Genomic DNA, 18,359 nt, shown 5'->3' on the forward strand with positions numbered 1-18,359 from the left:
TATTCCTGAAGGAATTAAGGAACATGAAGACATCTCCATTTTAGGAAAGCAGCTGTGTACGGATAAGAATTTGTTGTCACTTTTTTACTGACCTGTGTGGCATCTACAAAAGTCTATCTGGGTTGTAAAAAAAGCCCTGATACCCTGTTTCTGTGGACCATTCTGAAATTCATCCCCAAGAGCTGATGTATAACACAATTTATATAAACAGAAAAACAAAGTTAAAGCAAAATGTTACTGTGCACGAAATTGCTTGTTCCTCATATGAAGTGCCATTACTTAGATACACACATGCATTTTATAAAAATATCAAATGTTATTAATACAAACCGGTGGCTTGGTTACATGGATATAAAGTATTTTTTTTAGAACAATACCTTTTATAACTTCTTATTGTAAATGTGTAATGTGTAGTGAAATGGATTGTTATTGTTGCCTTTCATGTTTTCAAAACCATGTTTCTAAACCATGTTTCTGTACAGAGTAAAATGCCAATGTGTATCAGAACACTAAATTCATCTGCAAGCCTTGAGGGAAGAAACCTTAATAGAGAATTGCCGCATTAGCCACCGAACTGTAACCCACTTCTGTAATAGAAATGAGCCAGTTCATTTCAAGGAGTTCATGCAATTAGACTTTTAAAGATGGAAAATGTGGATAACAGAGGCTCTTACTCTAGATGTCTCTTCATTTGGACAAGCAAGGTTTTTGTTCTTTCTCAAGAGGAATATTTAGGTTTAAGACAGTGTCTATATTTTAATATTTTAAACTTGTAAGAGAGAAATTTATACCCCAAGATCTATAATGAAAACAAACCCTTGAATTGTTTTCTTGAGAAATTGAAGAAGCTTTGTTGTTGCTGTTCAGTCGTTAAGTCGTGTCCGACTGTTCATGACCTCATGGACCATAGCATGCCAGGCCTTCCTGTCCTCCGCTCTCTCCTGGAGTGTGTTCAAGTTCATATTCATTGCATCGGTGATGCTATCTAGCCATCTCATCCTCTGCCGTCCCCTTCTCCTTTTGCCTTCAATCTTTCCCAGCATCAGGGTCTTTTCCAGGGAGTTTTCTCTTCGCATTAGGTGGCCAAAATATTGGAGCTTCAGCTTCAGTATCTGTCCTTCCAATGAGCACTCAGGGTTGATTTCCTTTAGGATTGACTGATTGGACCTCCTTGCAGTCCAGGGGACTCGTAAGAGTCTTCTCCAGCACCACAGTTCGAAAGCATCCATTCTTTGACGCTCAGCCTTCCTTATAGTCCAGCTCTCACAGCCATATGTTGCTGCTGGAAAAACCATGGCTTTGATTGTATGGACCTTTGTCGGCAAGGTGATGTCTCTAGGGGTGCACGAAAGTCACTTACCTGGTCTCGCAGCTTTTCGCGGTGGGGGGGAGGCTCTTCGCTGCTCTCCCCGCGAAGTTCAGGCCGGGGGGGGAGGCTTCCCACCTCGCCCGGCCGAAATTCAGGCCGGGGGGGAGGCTTCCTGCCTCGCCCGGCCAAAATTCAGGCCGGGGAGGAGGCGCCTCGCCTCGCCGCGAAATTAAAAGTTTAAAAAAAAAAACGCCCCCGTGATAGGCTACGTGACGATTAACGTAGCCTATCACGGCTAGATCTGCAAAGTCAGCCGTGATAGGCTACGTAAATCGTCACGTAGCCTATCACGGGTGACTTTAAAAAAAAAAGAAAAAAGCGCATACGCCCCCATAGGGAGCCGCCATTCGCGTTCCTTATTTGGTCGCTGTAGTCTACGTAAATCTTTACGTAGACTACAGCGAAAATAAGGGCAATGCAAATAGCGTTGCCCTTATTTTCGCCGTAGTCTACGTAATCTCCCTATGGGGGCCGCCATTATCCGTATGTGCTTTTTTTTTTTTTTTTAAGTCACCCGTGATAGGCTACGTGATGATTTACGTAGCCTATCACGGCTGACTTTGCAAATCTAGCCGTGATAGGCTACATTAATCATCACGTAGCCTATCACGGGGGCGTTTTTTTTTTCTTTTATTGGAATGGCGGCGGCGGCGGCAGCTGGTTGAAAGACCGGCTGCCGCTCCCGCCCCGGACGAAGACCCGACGAACTGCCGGCCGGACCCGCCACCGGGAGGGACATTCGCCAAAGGTAAGTCCCGTCCCGGGGAGGGTGCGGGGTGCGGGGGGGTGCGGAGAATTTCTCCCCGAAACTTGTTCGGGGGGCCGAACACGTTGGCGCTCGGCCCCCCAAAGTTTCGGGGAGAAATTCTCCGCCATCCCTAGATGTCTCTGCTTCTTACTATGCTGTCTAGGTGTGCCATAGCTTTCCTCCCAAGGAGCAAGCGTCTTTTAATTTCATGGCTACAGTCCCCGTCTGCGGTGATCTTGGAGCCCAAGAAAATAAAATCTGTCACTGCCTCCATTTCTTCCCCTTCTATATGCCAGGAAATGATGGGGCCAGATGCCATGATTTTAGTTCTTTTAATGTTGAGTTTCAAACCAGCTTTTGCACTCTCCTCTTTCACCCTCAACAAGAGGCTCTTGAGATCCTCTTTGCTTTCTGCCATTAGGGTGGTATCGTCTGCGTATTTGAGGTTGTTGATAATTCTCCTGGCAATCTTAATTCCGACATGTGATTCATCCAACCCGGCATTTCTCATGATGTACTCTGCATATAAGTTAAATAAGCAGAGAGACAATATACAGCCTTGTCGTACTCCTTTCCCAATTTTGAACCAATTGGTTGTTCCATGTCCGGTTCTTACTGTCGCTTCTTGACCCTCGTACAGGTTTCTCAGGAGACAGGTAAGGTAGTCTGGTACTTCCATCTCTTTGAGAATTTGCCACAGTTTGTTGTGATCCACACAATCAAAGGCTTTAGCGTAGTCAATGAAGCAGAAATAGACATTTTTCTGGAATTCTCTTGCTTTCTCCATGATCCAGTTGGCAATTTGATCTCTAGTTCCTCTGCCTCTTCGGAACCCCGCTTGTACTTCTGGTAGTTCTCGGTTCACATACTGCTGAAGCCTAGCTTGTAGGATTTTGAGCATCACCTTGCTGGCATGTGAAATGAGCGCAATTGTACGGCAGTTTGACCACTCTTTGGCATTGCCCTTCTTTGGAATTGGAATGTAAACTGACCTTTTCCAGTCTTGTGGCCACTGCTGAGTGTTCCAAATTGGCTGGCATATTGAGTGCAGCACTTTAACAGCATCATCTTTTAGGATTTTAAATAGCTCAGCTGGAATACTGTCATCTCCGCTAGCTTTGTTGTTAGTAATGCTTCCTAAGGCCCACTTGACTTCACTCTCTAGGATGTCCGGCTCAAGTTCAGTGACCGCACTATCATGGCTATCAGGGACATTCAGATCTTTCCTGTATAGTTCTTCTGTGTATTCTTGCCACCTCTTCTTAATCTCATCTGCTTCTGTTAGGTCCCTGCCTTCTTTGTCCTTTATCATGCCCATCTTTGCACAAAACGTTCCCTTGAGATCTCCAATTTTCTTGAAGAGATCTCTAGTCTTTCCCATTCTATTGTTTTCTTCGATTTCTTTGCATTGTTCATTTAAGAAGGCCTTCTTGTCTCTCCTTGCTATTCTCTGGATATCTGCATTCAGTTAGGTATATCTTCCCCCTTCTCCCTTGCTTTTCGCTTCTCTTCTTTCCTCAGCTCAAAGCCTTGTAAAGCCTCATCAGATAGCCACTTTGCTTTCTTGCATTTCTTTTTCTTTGGGATGGATTGAGTTGCTGCCTCCTGAACAATGTTACTGACCTCCTCCATAGTTCCTCAGGCACTCTGTCTGTCAGGTCTAATCCCTAAAATCTATTCCTCACCTCCACTGTATATTCATAAGGGATATGATTTAGGTCATACCTGAATGGTTTAGTGGTTTTCCCTACGTTCTTCAATTTAAGCCAAAATTTTGCAATAAGAAGCTCATGATCTGAGCCACAGTCAGCTCCAGGTCTTGTTTTTACTGACTGTATAGAGCTTCTCCATCTTTGGCTGCAAAGGACATAATCAATCTGATTTCGATATTGACCATCTGGTGACGTCCATGTGTAGAGTCGCCTCTTGTGCTGTTGGAAAAGAGTGTTTGCTATGATCAGCGTGTTCTCTTGGCAAAACTCTATTAGCCTTTGTCCTGCTTCATTTTGTACACCAAGGCCATGGTTGCCTGTTATCCTGCTGATTTCTTGACTTCCTACTTTAGCATTCCAATCCCCTATGATGAAGAGGACAACTTTTTTTGGTGTTAGTTCTAGAAGGTCTTCATAGAACCGATCAACCTCTGCTTCTTCAGCCTCAGTGGTTGGGGCATAGACTTGAATTACTGTGATGTTGAATGGTTTGCCTTGGATTCGTACTGAGATCATTCTGAGATTGTACCCCAGTACTGCTTTTTCCACCCTTTTATTGACTATGAGTGTTACTTCATTTCTTCTAAGGGATTCTTGCCCACAGTAGTAGATATGATGGTCACCTGAATTAAATTCGCCCATGCTTGTCCATTTTAGTTCGCTGATTCCCAAGATGTCGATGTTCAATCTTGCCGTCTCATGTTTGACCACCTCCAGCTTACCTTGATTCATTGATCTGACATTCCAGGTTCCTAATATTGTTCTTTACAGCATCGGACTTTCTTTTCACCACCAGACACATCCACAGCCGAGTGTCCTTTCAGCTTTGGCTCAGCCGCTTCACTCTTTCTGGCGCTACTTGGAAATACCCTCTGCTCTTCCCCAGTAGTATATTGAACACCTTCCGAGTTCCGACCTGAGGGGCTCATCTTCCGGCGTCATATCTTTTAGCCTTGTGATACTTTCTCCGCCATGACCTGTCCGTCTTGGGTGGCCCTGCACGGCATAGCTTATGGCTTCACTGCATTAAACAAGCCCCTTCGCCACAACAAGGCAGTGATCCAAGAAGGGGTGAGGAAGTTTACTGGGTATTAAGTCAGAATAGATTCAGTCTATTTGCTAGTGGTAGCATTCTGGAAATAACCCCAACTTAATGAAATTGCCACTGTGCTTAAATGATTTCTGCTTATACAGAGCAAAAATAAATAAATGGTTATCAATGGAAATTGTGAGCACTGTTTTTCATGTTAATCTAAATGTCATTTGTTTAAGCCCAAGCTAAATACTCCTACATCCTTTCTGTAGCTGTGAATATGCTGCTGCTTTAACCATATTGGTAGGGATTTAGAGAAGTCCATGCATGCATACAAAGTACTTAGAAACCAAGGTACATGTGATATTGTAAGAATTTAATGTGTGCTTTACCCCCTTTAATTATCAGCCAGGGCAGTAGGGTTAGGACCACAGAGTATTGAGTCACGAGTGGGGTTCAAACATTTCCCATTGCATCATGGTCCCCTCAAAATGCATCTCTAAAGTTCCATTAGCGATGGGATCTTTCCTGCCAGGGCTAATATTGGCTTTGGGGTGGGTGGGTCAACTTCAGCATGCCATGGTCCCAATCCTGTTCATGGATGATGTCTAAAGAAACATATGTTCACATTAAATGCTTAAGCTAGGGACAAGTGAATCTGTCAAGCTCAGTTTCACTCAGGTTCTCATTTTTCCAATGCTAAGTTTATTCTGTCCCTATTCCACACTGGATTACATTTTTTTTAGTTCACAAAAATTTGTATGCATTTTCATGTGTGTGTTCGTTTGTTTTTTAAAAATCAGCACTTTGGTATGTGTTTTCCAAATGTACATATTTTTCTGCGCAGTTTTCCAAAGATGTGCATGCTTTGTGCAAATTATTTTGCAAACAGCATCACAAACTTCAGAAATATACAAATTTTTGTGGCAAACCCCATTCCTGTTTATGCTAGGGATATGCATAGCAGGGAAATCCAGTCCTTTTTGGTCCTGACAGATCCCTGTGATGCCCCCAACTTGGCTCACATCTGCGTTGGTCTTCGAAATCTGGAAACTTTGGGGGGCTTTTAAAAAAATTTACACAATTTTTTTATTTTGCGCAAAAATGTTTTAAATAGTGGAATTTGTGCAAAATTTTGGCCGTAAATGGGGTAATTTCCACAAATTGCAACTGTGATTTGTGCAAATTACCCCATCTACAGGTGCAATTTTGTGCAAATTGCACTATTTATAGCTGCATTTTTGCTCAAGTGGCTATTTGTACAAATAAAAAAAGATGAAAAATCTGCCAGCTGGACCAACTCGTTGCACACTGAGTCAGGCCAGTTGGCAAAACACAGAACAGAATCAGGGTCGGGGGGAAGCTGATGAAAGCTCATTGGGTTCCACCCCCCAAATGGATTCCTCCAACATCCCTAGCTTACATACACTTAAGGCACAATCCTATGCATGTTTAGACAGAAAAAAGTCCTACAACTCCCAGCATTCCCCCCCAGCTAGCCATGCTATGTATAGAATTGCACCCAATATCATGTGTAGTTTCACTATTAGATATTTCCTTCTGATGGCCAAGCACCTCATGAGATACTGCTTTAGAAGGTTCCTGACCCGGCTTCTTGGGAAGTGCAAAGAGCTTCTGCCAGGAGGAAGATGATGAAATGTTCCACTGCATGCGCAGAATTCTGTGAGAGGTGTGTCAAGGCTAAACATGCTTATTATCACAGAGCTCTCTGCTGAGAACTGCTGAGAAGCTCCTTTGAACCTGGAGGCAAAGCACGTGTTTTCACAAAAATATGAAATGATGAAAAAAAAATCTTTTTGGTCTTTTCCTCCTAACTGAAACCAACTCTATTCAGTTTTGTTCAAAGTCTTGTGTACATCTATTAAATTCTAACAAATCTCTGTTCATGGTGTTGGTGTCCCAGCAGAACTTACAAGCTGTCTCAAACTGTGTTATTCTTCTAGCCCTCCAGTGTCCATACAGGGGCTTTGGTGTACACGCCATTCTTGTCAGTGTCAGGGACAGTTCTGCACACATCTGGAGAAAACTTCTATGGGGAAATCCCTGCTTGATTGGAGATCCATCTATGCATCATTGCTCCTCAAAACCTTGGAGGGCATCATTTGTGGCTGATAAGCAACAAGAAAGTCAGAATTCTGCTATATGGTGCGCAGCCACTGAGCTGTGAAATCTTCTGGGCTCTGCATGGCTGAGAGCATTCATCTGCATGGACACAATTTTTAGATATTTGTCTTTAATGCACTATTGTACTTTCCAAGCTTTATTTTGAAGCCATGATATGTTACGTTATTACAATATCAAGCCCTAAACAACTTGGAACCAGGAAACCTAGCAGACTGCCTTCCCTTGTATATATATACCCAGATGACATTTAAGAGGAGGTCCTGCTGGTCATTCCAAAATGAACAGAATGTTGCCATGAAGAACCTCAATGTCAGGCCCTCTCTGTAGTGGCCCCCATCCTGTGGAAAACCCTGCCCTGAGCAGTTTGGGAGGCAGAAAATGTAACATCTTAAACACACTTTTTCACATAGGCTTTCCCTGGGCTGTAACTGCTGCTGGGTTTTACTTTGGTTTTATGTGGTACTGTTAAACTTTTAAAAGTTTTCTATTATGTCTCATTAAGTTGTTCCTTGTAGTTTTAATTGTGAACAGCCCAGAGACCCTCAGTTATCGGGCAGTATAAAAATGTAATGAATAAATAAATAAAATGTCTGCATTGTAATAGGGAAACTGTTAAAGAATCTTTTTAATAGGAAGCTGACTTATATCAGGTCCTGGCCTCGCACTGTCTACTCTGAGCAGTTCTACAGGGTTTCAGACAGAGGTCTTTGACATCACCTGCTACCTGGTCCTTTTAACTGGAACTACTGGGGACTTTCTGTTTGCAAAGCTGTGGTTTCTCCCAAGGTATGGCCACTCTTCTTCCAGAGTTGTGGCTTGTCTGAGACCTCTTACTCCCAAAGCAAGACTCGAACACCTTAGACTGACATGCCTGAGCAGCTAATGGTAGATGAAGTTCTGCCTAACTTCAGCGAGACCAGTAGAATATTCTCCATTGCACTTAAGGCAGACATGGGGGGATCTCTGGCCTGTGGGCCCTCCCTGTCAGTAGCTGACTGGAGATAAGAGCTTTTCCCTGCTGGGGAGAAGGTGTGGGGTTTGTGGAGGAAGCTGCTAAGCACTTCAGGTCTGATTTCTTCTAAGTAAACATGCAGAGCCTTCTCCTGGTTTCTTCTGAGTAGACATGCTGCTCATACTTACTTCCAAGTAGATATGCAGAGAGCTGGTATTTGGGATGCTGTTTGAAAGTGCTGCTGAGTGATTTGGTCCTGCTTACTTCTGCATAGTCATGCAGCAGAATCTTGTCATGTTTGCTTCTGCATAGGCTTAAAATAGGTAAGAATCACATTTTAACCCCACCCACTTTGCCTTTGGCCCTGCCCTCTAATGGAATTTGTGTCCCAACCCCCCCAAGACCTTTCTCAGATTGCAGTTCAGTGGACCAGAAAAGGTCCCTCATCTCTAATTTGAAGAATATCACAGGCACAAATAGTAGTTTCTACAAACATGCCAATAAAAACTGGAATTGGCCAATGACAGTGATTGTTTCTGATCTTGTGTTAATTTGCCTGTAAGCAAGTCATGATGGCTATATATTACCACCTGTTATCGGGGGCAATATGCTTCTCAATACCAGTTGTTGCCTGGGGATAAGAGGCAGGCGGGTGCTATGTGTGCGTAGGCATCTGGTTGACCACTGTGGGAACAGAATGCTGGACTTGACAAGCCTTTGGTTGGTCTGATCCAACAGGGGTCTTCGTAATGCTGCCCTTCCCAGTGCTCAGCAACAAAGCACTGTGTAAACTGGCCACTATATCTGCTTCAAAGCAAACCAAGAACAGCTACAACAAAGAGGCAAACCCCAAAGGTGCTGAAGAATACATTTAATTTACTGTATTGTTGCACCGAATGCATTTTTAATAAAAACCACCAATCATCCTGGGAGTGGAAAGCCTATCTTATGGATCTTAATTAAGATATAATGGGTAAGTGTTTTTGGTTTTACATTATATAGAAATGTATATTTCTGAGCTATATACCCCATTACCTAACCTTAACCAAAATCTGCAGTTCTCTTTCAGGGAAAAATGTCTAGGGCAAGTTGATTACTAAACTCTTCTTTTGCATTTGTAATGGGGATACACAGTGGTTTCTTGTCATTTTTCTCTTTCTGGCTAATTTTTGCTCCTACAATTCTACCATCCCTAGGTGACCAAAGGCTTCCTACTCTCTTGAATTGTTCTACCCAATCCCTCTTCCACAACCATGCATGTGGCATCCCCTTCTTCTTTCAGATACCTCTTCAAAAATAGCTTTTCTGTGGGTTCTGGTTTAACTCCTACTCTTTATCCCAACAGTAGCCCCTACTATACCCCTGCTGCAACTAATCCTAAGTATGTGTAACTGCATTTTGCTAATATCTGTTCTGCATTTTGCTAATATTTGTTCTGTATAAGGTTCTTCTACCTTAACTTTTCCCTCTCTTCCTCTGTCTCCCCAACTGTCTCCAAGTTTTGCGGGTAAGCTCCTTAGACAAAGGGAGCTGTCTCTCTTCTTACAGAACTTTTACAAGTGCTGCACACACTGATGACACTGTATGAATAAGTATTGTACAAAAAAAGCATTATTAAAAAATCAATAAATGAATAGAAAATCTCATCTGTTTTGTTTTTTCTAGATGGCATGCAAGACTCTTTGTTGTCCAGCCCACGTTTCATTTGAAAGCAGAATTTTCATGTAAGCAGATGCATAATACAGGATAAACTCTTACTTAATCTAAGCTTTTGCACTGCACCAAATCCTCATAGAGCTGTAGTGTCAAACACAAAGCAGTTGTTTGCAGTGCTGATCAGAACTTAACTTTTTAATACCACCATGTGAGCATAGCATGGTTCCCCAGGTGGGCAAGTGGCAGCCAGCCTGGGCAGAGATCAATATCTTTGAAAGTCTACTATCTATATGGGTGGGAGAATGGGTGGGATGAAAATGAAGCAAACTTTACTAATTTGACATAATCATTTCCCAGCAAGGGTTTTACATCCTTTTGTAATCTGTTCTACTGTAGATATGGAGCAGTATATAACTATTGTAAATACATACATACATACATACATACATAGCATGTCTGGCACGAAGGGAGAGCTAGACCAGATCTACAAATTGTGTCACATCATTATGATCCCATCATGGTAATGCTATATCCTTCTTGTGCATTTATCACTCGTAGGACACACAGCAGTATTTTGGATAATGTGGAATAAAAAGTGGGAAATAACACTACGGTGGTGGAACAGAGAATGTGTAATGTGCCCCAACAGTTAGCAGTGCACTTCAATACTGCTATAAAGCAGTGGTGTAGATCTAGCCCTAGAGGAGCAAATGGTCTGTAATGGGTGCAGGATGCAAATGTGCCAGCTCTCAGAATTAGTGTTCTTTTTCCTTTAGTGTCCAGTTGCCTGGTTCCTTGAGAAGGCCATGAACTGAAACGAAATACGTGAAATAATTTCTTGAATTAAAGAAGAAACATAGGAAAATTGGAAGCTGCCTTATACAAAGTCAACATCAGACCACTGGCCTATCTAGCTCAGTATTGTCACACCAGGAGTGGGGAACTTCAGGCCTATGGATCAAATCTGGCCTTCTAGGGTTCCCCAGACATCCAGGCCCCTTTCCCCAGCCAGGCCCCTTTCCCCTGGTGGCTGATCATTTGGTGAAATTTCAGCTTTTGTGCAGTTTTTTCCTCATTCTAAAAGGTTGAAATTCCTCTCCTAAGGCTTAGGTATTGGCAGGAAGGGCTTTAAATGAAAATATGCTGGTGTTTGGGATATGTTTGCCCTGCCCCTTTTGCCTTTGCCATGCTGACCAGTGGAATGAACTCCCCTCCAAAAAAAAACTTCTCCAAAATTGAATTCAGTCCCCAGGCTGAAAGATGTTTTCTACCTCAGGTCTACACTAAGGATGTAAGGACTGTGTAAAATCTGCTCTGTGTTTCGTGGATTGTTAGGCACCTTTTGTTCCATTGTCCATTCACAGATGCATGCAATTTTTTTCCCTGTCATGTGGAAAAATATGCAAATAATTATGTAAGAGCTTTTGCAACAATTTACATAATTTACCCTAGTACGTAACATTTAGTGTTTTGTCCCCCATTCCATTCAACTTTTCCTCAGCAGAAACTTGCATATTTTGCTATGAATAAATATGCATAAATTTTGGGAAAGTTAAAAAAAAAAAACCTCTGAAAGTCCACAGACTCCACGTGGCCTGAGGGGGTCACTCTGCAGCAGATTCTGCAGGTTGGATTCTTAGAAAGCCAAACTCATTTTAGTCTGTCTGGAATTTCTCCAGCCTCCCTAGTCTATACGGACTAAGAGTAGCTCTCCAGATTTCAGAAGGGGGTCTCACCCAGCAATACCTGGAGATGCCAGGGATTGTCCCTGGGACCTTCTGTATGTAAAGTAGATGCTCTACCACTGAGAGCTACACCCTGTCCCAATACTTCTATCCATGTGTGTTTCAATGCACATATGGAGTTCCTGCATGTTGAGAGTGCCCCTTTATTTATTACATAATGTACAGATGGACCAGCCCACCCTACTGACTTGAATAGGACATCCCTTACAGGAGTGGAAGTTTTGTGTTCATATTGGAGTTCTTACACCTTTTGAACAGTGGTGGACAACTTGTGGCCCTCCAGATGTTGTAGGATTGCAACTCTCCTTAGTCCTACCTAGCATAGCCAATGATAAGGGATTCTGGGAGTGGCAGTCCAACTTCTAGAGGGCCACACATTTTCCATCTTTGCTTTTGAAGACGAGTAGACTGGGATTAAAAATAAATAGCTTTTATTCATCATGTAATTTTTTTTTTTTTTAAAAAAACACTTTAACACAACAGAGGGTCTCTCTGAGGTAGGGTGTATATAGATGAACCAGAAGGATGGGAAATAGATGTGTAGAAAGAAGCCAGCGGGTGGAGATGAATAGAAACAAAGACAGACAAGTTTCAGGGAGTGGCATGTCCCCAGAATGATGTAATTATGTTTACCTCATTTTATCTTCAGTACAAAAAATAACATCTGTGTAACAATCCTGTAGGTATGGCAAAACCTGTAAGTTTGCAGAGCAAGCAATTCCCTAAAAAACAGCGCATATTGGTGAGTAATACAAAATTGCTAATTTTTTCTTCTTCTTTTCTAGGGATATCATGTGAAATATCCATAGCCTCATATCTATCGGACTACTGTAATACAGTTTACCTGGGGCTGGTCCACTGTGGAATCCACAGGTCAGATTCATAGGACTCTGAACTCATTTGAATCCATTGCAGATTCCTCCAACAGCCCTATCAGTACCAGCCTGCCCACACTTTTAGGGCACTAGCAGAAGCCCTTCTCACTTGCCCAGCACTAAAGACAGTTAGATTAGTGAGTACGAGGGAGGGGGCCTTTTCAGTAGTGGTCCTGCATCCCTGGGATGAGCTTCCATTGAGGATTCATAATGTCCTTTTTTTGCAGGCCTTCAGGCAGAGTCCAAAGACTCACCTTTTTGTGTTGGTTTTCCCTTCAGTTGTATTCTTGGGCTGATAGCTATAGTTGTAATTGTTGTATTTGTGGACCAGATTTTGGTTGTTTCTACTGTTTTGTTGTTTTGTGTCTTTTATTATGTATGCTGCCTTGGAACGGTTCCACTCTTAGAAGTGTACTAAAAATAATTCTAAATATAAATAAATTTCCTATAAAGACTTAAAACATATTTTTCATAAACCATCTGACATCTTGTAGTAATAAAGAGAAGTGCAACACTACAGTCTTTGCTTAATGCATTTCATGGCAACCAGCTGTGTTAGCTGTTCCTAGTTTAGGATATTCCACATGCTGTACAAGTTCCCTACTGCTACTATTAATTTGCTGAAAAGCTTGTAGCTTTACTATGAAGTTTTGGAATCTGACACAATGGTACATCCTACACTGTTGGAAGTCAATAGAACATAACCAGGAGTCAACAAATTATGTCCAAGCTTAATAGACAGATATTATTTCTACTAACCAGCAAAAATATAGTAAAAGTACCTCTGAACACATGCAGAGTGGCTTTCCCTTTCCACACAGCATGTGGCAGTCTGCCCTTCCCACAGAATTAAGGAGAAGGGCTGATAGCACAGGTGGCATTGTCCCCCATGAACTTAAATCCCTTGCATGTCTCTTCCTGAGAATTAAACACTGGCCCCACTTCCCTATCCAAAACCAGAGTTATAAGGGGTAGGAGACAGTCTTTCCCTTTCTTCCAAAAAAATCCACTCCAGATTTTTCTTCCTTCCCTGCAGCAACTCTCCTCTTCCTTCTCCAATCCAGTTAGTCAAACAAGTTGCAAATCTTTCTGTTCCATTGGAATGAAGTGCCAAGAGCTTGTTGACGGGGATGTATATGGAAGAAATATATCCTCAGGGTGAGGGGTGGAGACTGTGGGTGCAATTCCAGGAGGAGAATAGTGCTGGGAGAGGGAAGCAAAAGAAAACTGCATAGGGAAAGCAGTTCTGCATATGGAGGGAGAGAGAGAAAACTCAGCAGTACCAGAGAAAGATTGAAAATGGTGCAGCCAGCCCCAACCATCAGATCTGCAGTATTTACAGAAAGAGAAGGATGGGAAACAGAAAGAAACCCTTGCCAATGCCATTCAGAACTATATAATAGACCCCTTCACAAAAACCTACAGGTTTTTCTGTCAGCCTAATTTAGCTGCTGTAATACAATCTTCCTCCCTGGGCATTCTTGCTCATGAAGATCAAAGACTTTGATTTTTCACCCCTTCCCTGCTGGTGAGTGGGTTTGTTGAAGGCTGAACGTAAGCCCTTTGTATACAAAGCACTCATTGGGAAAGAAGATTAAGAATTAACTCTTGCCACACAAAAAAGAGTGGAAAAGGAAATAAGTTTTTAAATGTAGTGAATTTACCCAATATTTTTAATGAGGAGTTAATTCTACAGGACTGACTATAGGGAGCTTTGAATCCATGAAACAAAGTTTCTGTCAAAACCTGAGTTGTGCAAGTGTTCCCAGAATAGCCCAATGCTGCAAGGTGGCTGTGACTCAGATCCACAAAGGGAGAATGTAAGATTCTGCAAGGAACCAGAAGAACGCAGAGAAGTGGTCTAAGTGGAGTATGTTTTCATTAAATCAGTGTTAGCATTAAAAAGAACTTAAGAGTGAGGCCTAGCCTACCAGAGTTTTTCACAGCTTCCTGACCAGGTCTAGCTTATGTAGATAGAAGCCCTGTTCAGACATTCTAAAATCTTGCTGATACTAACATGTGAGGAAGGAGAGCAAGAAGAAGCATGCTAGCTCTGTCCCTTCGGTTGCCATTTTTATCCTCCTCCTCGGGTTCAGGGTAAACTTCTGCAGCAGGGAGCCCTGCATATTTGTGGGTGAGCAACATGTGGCCCTCCAGATAGTTTGGCCCACAACACCCATCAGGGTTGGATTTCGGTTTCTTGGGCTTACCTTACTTTGGAGGTGGCTGAGGAGTGAGTGCGAATGTCCTGTCTTTCATTGTACAATCATCTCTCTGGCAGTCTGTAGCCTCCTCAGCTTCCTACACTTCAATTAAAGACCAGTTTAAGGCTCCTGAGGTAATTCCTCCCATAGGGCCTTTTCAGTTCAGGATGTGTGGGCAGCCTGGGTGGCTAGCTTTGATTTGGTAAGCTCAAAAACACCACAAAAATAAATGATAAAACATCCTGAATGAGGCAAAAAAATGGAAGCCTCTTTCATGGGGAGAGAAGACTTTCAGGAAACTGGAGGACAGATTTTGGCAGAGCACCAACTCCACCTCATCCCTGGAGCTAGACACACCACTGCCCCCACCTACATTGTGGTGGATGCAAACTGGGGGCCAGCCTGCCAAGACAGTTGATGCTGTTGCAGCATAAAATCCCCCAAACCCATTAGGAAAAAAGAAAGTAGCTGTGCTACAAGCCCTGCCAGTGGGGAGCCCTACCTGGGAGAAACGGTTGAGAATTTCTCCTCCCGCTGGAGAAATTCGGTGAAATTGTCTCCCAAATTTCTCTGCCCATAAGTAAGGTGGAGAATTTCAAGAGGCTATTTGCGCATAGCTCTAGCATGAATCTTTAGTAATTACAATTTTTTTCAACAAAACAAAACAAAAAAAGAAAAAATCTAGCTACATAATTTGAATATATCAATTTCAATGCATGCATATGAAATGTGTGCATGTATATATGTGTGTGTGTGTGTGTGTACGTGTATGTATGTGTGTGTTTATATGCGCACACACACACACACACACACACAGCTTTCTAAGAATGATAACGTTAGGATGAGCAATTGCAGGGAAACAGATTTTGCCTAAACATCAGGAGAAATGTCCTAATAGTAAGAACTGTTTGACAGTATGTGTAACGGACGCCTCAGAAAGTGCTGGGCTTTCCTTAGCTGCAAGTAGCTAAGCAGAGGATGGACAGCCCACCTGCTAGGGATACGGCAGTTGCATCCTGTGTCATAGATCCTACACTGAGCAGGGGATTGGACTAGATGACCTCCATGGTCATTTCCAACTCTAGAAACATAGAATTATAACATAATGGTGCTCTTGAGCTGCAAACGTGTGCACATTTACCTTGACATAAATCCCGCTGAGCAGATATGTATAAACTCGAACTGTTAATTAAGCTAACCCTACTCCGTGCTTAAAGCTTTCAGCATGAAATATATATTCCAGTCCAATTGTTTGCTATTCTAATACTTTCTAAGCAACATGGTATACTAGCTTGCTTTGTGGATATCTTTAAATTATAAGGGCCATCTCTTGCATTTGCTTCACCCAAACATATTAACACCAGAATTTACTGTATATATTTGTAAAGAAGATTTTAAAATGCAAATCTCACCCAATCTCCTACTGACACTAACCTTGCCAAAGACAAGGCCTTAAGTTAGACATCAAAAGAAATATAAATAATGAGGTACTACTTCGAACATTGTTTTTTTATTATTATTATTGCTTTTTTTCAAGGTGCTAATAATTCATTGTCTCACAAAAGCTCTCGGGTCATAATATACAACTGGCTCTATATATTACTCTCTCAGATGAATACTGAAGCTGTAAATCACATCAACAGATTAAAAAACACAGCAAAGGGCACACCATGAGTGTATTTTGCTTAAACTTAGCTTTTATTTAGCTTCATCAAGATAATCGGAAGTGACCAGCAGCAGCACATTGTATTAACTGAGCCTGCCAAAGTTCTGGTGAGTGCAGCTCATTTCTCGCAGAATGTCAGCATTTTGGCCCATGCTGATGCCTTTTCTCTATAAACAGTTGCCCATTTGCCTCCATATGCAGGGCTTTCCTACCCATGAAGCAGCAAGGAGCAGCAGATTGGACCTCCTGCCACCACCCTCCTGGTTGCCAGGGCTGTCCCTAGGATGACCTGTTACCACTGCGTGCCACCCATTCACACACACCCCAGTGCTGCTGCACCTCCACCACTAGGGTTAGCGGAGAATTTCTCCCCGAAACTTCGGGGGGCCAAGCGCCAACGTGTTCGGCCCCCCGAAGAAGTTTCGGGGAGAAATTCTCCGCCCCCCGCCCCCCCCCCCGGGACGGGACTTACCTTTCCCGAATGTCCCTCCCGGCGGCGGGTCCCGGCGGTGGTTCGTCGGGTCTTCGTCAGGGGCGGGGGCGGCAGCCGATCTTTCGACCGGCTGCCACCGCCGCCATTCCAATAAAAGTAAAAAAAAGCAAACGCCCCCGTGATAGGCTACGTGACGATTAACGTAGCCTATCACGGCTAGATTTGCAAAGTCAGCCGTGATAGGCTACGTAAATCGTCACGTAGCCTATCACGGGTGACTTTAAAAAAAAAAAAGCCCGTACGGCTAATGGCGGCCCCCATAGGGAGCTGCCATTCACGTTCCTTATTTGGTCGCTGTAGTCTACGTAAAGATTACGTAGACTACGGCGAAAATAAGGGCAACCCTATGGGGGCCGCCATTTGCGTACGCGCTTTTTTTTTTTTAAAGTCACCCGTGATAGGCTACGTGATGATTTACGTAGCCTATCACGGCTGACTTTGCAGATCTAGCCGTGATAGGCTACATTAATCGTCATGTAGCCTATCACGGGGGCGTTTTTTTTTTTAACTTTTTATTTCGCGGCCGGGTGAGGCGAGGCGCCTCCTCCCCGGCCTGAATTTCGGCCGGGCGAGGCAGGAAGCCTCCCCCCCCGGCCTGAACTTCGGGGGGAGAGCAGCGAAGCGCCTCCCCTCCACCGCGAAAAGCTGCAAGACCAGGTAAGTGGCTTTCGTGCACCCCTATCCACCACCCTCCATTTCCCATTGCTGCCCACACTGCTGTCCACTCTCTGGATCTTCTCACAGCAAGCAACGGTCAGATGAGCTCTCTGAAGAAAAATGGCTGGTGTGGCTCTTCAGAGACTCAGCCAGGCCCAAATACCTGGTTTGAGGAGTCCTTCCTCAAGGAGATCACCAGGGGGTGTCCCTGAAGACCGCTGTCTGAAGAGCCACAGATGCAAGTCTTCAGAGAATGTCAACAGGGTGGGAGATGTGTGCCCATGTTGTTTAGGTAGAAGGAATCACTGCAGAATCAGCAAATACAACTGTTCTTTTATTCAGCACACACAGAAGTGAGAACTTAGCAGAAGCTCCAGCCACAGTTGCTACTCCCAGCTCTACAGGAGCTGCCAAGGTTCAAAACAATAACTAAGCCACTGTACCACCACCCCAGGATACATAACATTCTTCCCCCACCCAACTATCATAGTCTTTCAACCAACAAAGAGGTATCCTTTCATGGAATGGTCTCTGCACTCAGCTAGTAGGTGTAGATTGCTTGGATGACTTCCTTTCAGTAACTGCCATAGGTAGGGGTGTACGAAACCTACTTATCCATCTGCTGAAGGGGTCTGTGGGGGCGGGAGGAAATCTGTCCCTCCCTCCGGAATCCTTCCTGGCCAGCTCCACTCTGTGGAGAGTTTGCGGAGCCGCCGGCCGGGCCCGTCTGTAGCTGGACTTCCAGCCACTGCCATGCAAATGGCGTCCGGCGTAGCGGAGGAATGAAGACGATGGACCCGGACTGGCTGCTGCCAGGTAGGGTCTGTCCTGACCGGCCTTTGCGGGGTGGCAGGGGGGAGCAGTCCATTCTGCCGTGGACTCCAGGGGGCTGGATTCTAAAGAATCCAACCTCATTGGAGTCCATGGCAGATTTCTCCGCCATCCCTAGCCATAGATGAGGAAGGAGTATTGCTCCCATCACTTAGTGGTTCTGGTGCTTCAGCTGGAGGTGAGAGAAACACACTAGTTCCAGATAGATCTTCAGCAGCTAGTTCTACTGATGACAACCCATTCTGGCCAGAATGTCTTCTCAGCTGGTCAGCA

This window comes from Heloderma suspectum, chromosome 5 (genome assembly GCF_057233095.1).
Source record: "Heloderma suspectum isolate Gila_16-S chromosome 5, 16-S_ref, whole genome shotgun sequence".
In the NCBI taxonomy this organism is placed as follows: Eukaryota; Metazoa; Chordata; class Lepidosauria; order Squamata; family Helodermatidae; genus Heloderma; species Heloderma suspectum.